The sequence below is a fragment of the Branchiostoma floridae genome, unplaced genomic scaffold (assembly GCF_000003815.2).
Source record: "Branchiostoma floridae strain S238N-H82 unplaced genomic scaffold, Bfl_VNyyK Sc7u5tJ_693, whole genome shotgun sequence".
In the NCBI taxonomy this organism is placed as follows: domain Eukaryota; kingdom Metazoa; phylum Chordata; class Leptocardii; order Amphioxiformes; family Branchiostomatidae; genus Branchiostoma; species Branchiostoma floridae.
In genome coordinates this window covers 1-5,332 of record NW_023365915.1, presented here as the reverse complement: position 1 = coordinate 5,332, position 5,332 = coordinate 1, and positions in this window count along the sequence as shown.

Sequence of the window (5,332 nt, the reverse complement as noted above, 5' to 3'; positions counted from 1 at the left end):
AGGTAACAGCACCTGAAACAGACAGGTGTGTGTCAGGTATGAGGTAACAGCACCTGAAACAGACAGGTATGTGTCAGGTTTGTGGTATCAGCACCTGAAACAGACAGGTGTGTGTCAGGTATGTGGTAACAGCACCTGAAACAGACAGGTGTGTGTCAGGTATGTTGCAACAGCACCTGAAACAGACAGGTGTGTGTCAGGTATGTGGTAACAGCACCTGAAACAGACAGGTGTGTCAGGTATGTGGCAACAGCACCTGAAACAGACAGGTATGTGTCAGGTTTGTGGTATCAGCACCTGAAACAGACAGGTGTGTGTCAGGTATGTGGTAACAGCACCTGAAACAGACAGGTGTGTGTCAGGTATGTGGTAACAGCACCTGAAACAGACAGGTGTGTGTCAGGTATGTGGTATGGTATGAGATCCTGGATCTTGAGTTGTCCGCCATATTATCCAACTCTCCGACGAACCAAGGCGCGCTCTAGAACGCATTCGGCGGTTCGCTCGAATCGTTACTGAAGTTTGTTGAAAGTCCCCGCGAAGCTCCGAAGATCTGCGACCGCAACGGTTGATTCGGAAATCTATGGTCGGTTTACTTCCGGTAGGCTACCCAGAAGTAAGTGAATTTGGTCGCAGCTTACTTGACGTTGTTAATTAGCACTAGAAATGTGATAAAATGACTTAGATAAGTTAGAAATAAGTTGCAAATGTCAATCTGAATGGAGATTTTGAAGTTCAGAATATTTGAAATTTTGGCGCCATATTTCTACATTATGTCCCTTTAAGCCCAAAACATGCAAAGTACAACAAGTAACGTTATGTTAGATTACGTTGGTAAGAATTTTGTTTTCTAATCTATTTTCTGTCATGATCTTGCAGACAAATCACACAATCATCTAAATTTTCTGGCAGAGCTTGAAACGCTGAACAGTCGATAGAAGGGACCCATTCTTACTCTTTCCTGGCTGTCCCCTGAAAACTTCCATCAACTTTCTGGACAAACTTTTTACACTGCTATTTTGGCCTTGGAACACACATGTTACGCCAGTTGTAAAGGTCAATAAATATCATTAGACGAAGTCATGAGATCATGGAACTCTAGATCTGCGCCAACTTAACGGGAGGGGTCCAAAGTCCGGTAAGGGGTCCAAAGTCCGGTAGGATTTTAAAATCATTTTTGCGGAGATATGCGCAAGTGTCTGCACATGATAAGTACAACTTGTTATGGACTAAACCTTGTTGTAAATAACTGAAAAGTCAGAGTATGTGTCCAAGTTGGTATGCCCCAATAAATAACGATTGAAAAAATTACACAAGTTTGACGCCTTCCATGGATGCTGACGAGCGAACGTATCGAGAACATGGTCCGGGAAACTCGTGAACTACTCATCGTAAAATACGAAATGCGAAAAGATACCACCACATAAAAAAAGGATGCCAATAAGACTTCCTAAAGAAATACAGCTATACAGTGTATTTGCCTTTATCGTTGGATAATCGGAGCTACATTATGCAGCGTTTTGACGGCCTGTCACCCCCGCCATCTTTGTCAATAGCCTATGAAGGAAGCCGAGCAATGCTCAACACAATGACCTCAGTCAACCTGTCAGTAGAGCACCGACCGTTAAAGAAAATCGATCCCTACCGACTAGAGAAATCCTGTGGTCGTTTCTGCTGTTAAAAACAAGTTTGAAGCAGGAATTAAAGTACCCGAAAGTGAAAAGGTATAATCACAGGCAGATGTAAACAAATGTGCCGCCATTTTAATTTTTGGCGACAGGTTGGTTTCGCCGTGAGAGGTAAACCTTGTACCTAATCGTATTTAAATAAGTAGCGTAATTCAATTTTAGCACATATTTGTTATGAAAAGTAGTATTGCACAAGTTATAAAGTGTTGTTTTGCCTGCATAGGACGCTTAGAAATATGCAGAGATAGCTTGGTTGTTGACTTATCGGAGTTTGGACCCCCTTTTTGTGTTAGAACGTTCCACTGAAACGCAAGTCAAAAACCTACCAAGACTTTTGCGCGCTGTCAAACTACAGTTCGGAATGCTGCCGTTAAATGAAATACATGTCTGTACAGCTTCAATCACAGTTATATGGTTGTTGATAAGATCTTAACTTGTTACCTTTGCCAGAATGGCTAAGGTTATGTTTTGGGCTTGTGAGTCTGTCTGTCTGTCTGTTAACAGCATAACTCAAGAAGTCTTGGATGGATCCCGATAATATTTGGTAGGTGGGTAGGGGTCGGGAAAACGAAGGTCAAGTTCGATAATGGGCCTTCTAGCGGCTTGCTAAGGTACTGCAGCAGAACATCAATTTTTGATATCTCGTGTTCTGGACATGCTGTGATCATAATTTTTGAGCGGTAGATAGCCCTCGAGGCAGAGAGTAAGTGCTGTGAGTTTGGGCCCCCTAGCGGCTTTTATGGATCTGCAGGCGCCGGTTTCCTTTCAAACTTTGGACGAGAATAACTCTGCAACGTGTTGACGGATCGTCATGATTTTTGGTATGTAGATAGAATGAGTGATGACTTACATAATGGTATACTGATTATGCAAATCAACAGCTAATTTGCATAATTAATGAGGAAAATTTATAAATCCACTGCATTCCATGATAGGACTTTAAAACTTGTCACATATGTAGCTGGGAAGGAGAGAAATGTCGATAGATATCAATTATGCAAATGATGGCCTCATTTGCATAATTAATGAGAAAATATAAAAATGTTGACGGATCATCATGTTTTTTGGTATGTAGGTAGCGTAAGTGAAGGCCTACATAATGAGATACCAATTATGCAAATCAACAGCTAATTTGCATAATTAATGAGGATATTTTATAACTTCACTACATTCCATGATAGGACTTTAAAACTTGTCACATATGTAGCTGAGAAAGAGAGAAATGTCAATACATACTAGTATTTTTCATGCAAATGATGATCTCATTTGCATAATTAATGAGAAAATGTGAACGTGTTGACGGATCGTCATGATTTTTGGCATGTAGATAGCCTAAGTGAAGACTTATATAATGTGATACTTATTATGCAAGTTAACAGCTAAGTTGCATAATTGATTGGGAAAAGTTCATAAATCCACTGCATTCCATTATAGTACTTTCATCAAAGTTGTCACATATGTAACTGAGAAAGAGGGAAAACAGTAAGAGGTGTATCTAAAGACTTTGAAAGAGAAAAAGTCAAGAATGGATCAAAGGATCATCATGATTTTTGGTATGCTGATAGCTTAAGTAATGCTTGATACAATTTGATATCAATTAATTGTAACTTGGGATCTAATTTGCATAATCAATGCCGAAATTTCATAAACCAACTCCAAGCATATAATTATAAAGAAAATGAAATGAGTAACGCATCTGTCTACAGACATCATTCTACATAACAAACCTGGTTTATTTGGCAAAGGTATGTGTTCGTGGAACTCTAGTTTTTGATGGTTTCTCAGTAAAATGTACGATGACAAAAGCGATGCGCATTCACTTATAACAGTTACCGGACTTTGGATTCCCCCCGTTACCTTCAGTCCAAAGGTCAAAGTACAACAGGTACCGTTACGTTAGATGACGTTGGTTAGGGACCGTACGGCGTTTAGTGAGGGGGGAGGGCCGGTCGCCAGAGGGTCGGGTCAAAAAATTTTTGCATGGCCCTCCCCCCAGGTAAAATTTTTTTTGCTAGGCCCTCCCCCCAAGACAAAATATTTTTGCTTGGCCCTCCCCCCTCCTATCAACTTTGAAAAAAATATTCAAGACGCCAATAAAACACTGCGCTCCCGCATTTGGAAATGTGCTTTGCGTCATACTTTTTCATGATTTTCATCGAGAAGCAGATCTCTCACCCCTAGTAAAAAAAGGAAAACAGAATGGCTCAAAATATCTGCTAAATAGAGGGATAAATATCTGCTTCATAGAGGCATAAATATTTGCTTTATAGAAGCTATTTCATTGTTTTTATATTAAAACAACACCTAAAAAGCATTTGTACCTGGATTTCTAGTAGATTTGCGCCAGGAAGCGGCCTAAATTTCGTATTGCAAGCTCGCGGGCGCGGGCCTGAGCGGCTCAGTGACGGAAACTATTTTCAATTTACATATATTTTGGACTTTTTCTTGGTTCTGTGGAAGTAATAACTTACGGTAAATCGGGGGGAAAAATGAAAACCAAAACGACAGCACGATTCGACTTCCAAAACTGTAGTGGGGAGGGGGGCGCCGACGCGTGACGCTGATTTTCCCACGGCGGGGTAAGACCGGTCACCTCTCTCTAGCCGCCGGCGGGCATGAGACCGCAGACTTGCAGGAGATCTTTTAGAAATGCCACGCTTTTTTTGCCACGATTTCCTGCATTGCTTTTTTATGGGAAAATTTGCTGGTTAGATGACATTTCTATGGAAAAAAAAATACGAGGGTTTCAAGTTTTTGAGAACGACGTTCCGAACACCATGTTCGGCGCCAAAGGCACGAAGAATCGCAAGGTAGGTCCGGGAGAATTTTGAAATCTTGACCCTCTTAAAAGCTATTTCCTTCAGTTTGAGGAGATATTTTGCTGACAAACAAAGCTAACTTCAATGGCATTTCAATTTAGAAATACAAAATTAAATCCCCCCCCAAACACATTATCACGATGTCGGTCATCAAAGGCGCGAGGCCGGTCACGTCAAAAGGGATCCAGGGAAATTTGCAAATATTTACCCTCGAGCTCTGAAACGCCATTTCTTACATTTTGGGGGCAATAAGACAGGGGTAAATTTTGCTGGCAGACTAATCTAGAGTTTAATAACATTTCTGTGCGTGAAGAAGGTTTTCGATGGCGTCATGCATAAGCCCCGCCCCCTCCCTTTCGCATTTTCACTGTATCCCGAGCGCCTAGTCTCTACGGTAGTACCAGACTCCGGATCGCTGGAAAAATCGTAGAAATGGAACAAATCAGAGGCCTAAGCCGGCCAGAGGAATATAACTGGCCAGGGAACAGCACGCGAGCTTTCCCGGCCGGTTATATTCCTCTCTATTTGTTCCATTTCTACGATTTTCCAGCGATCCGGAGTCTGGTAGAAACTACGAGCGCCAACCTCGGGCGATCCCTTGCAGAGGTCCAGAAAAATTTTGAAATCTTGACCCTCTGAAACGCCGTTTCTTGAATTTTAAGGGACATATTTTGCTGGCAGACCAAGCTATTTTTTTTTGCTTGGCCCTCCCCCCAAGTAAAAAAAAAATTGCTAGGCCCTCCCCCTGGCAAAATATTTTTTTGCTTGGCCCTCCCCCCCCTGGCGACCGGCCCTCCCCCCTCGCTAAATGCCGTACGGTCCCTT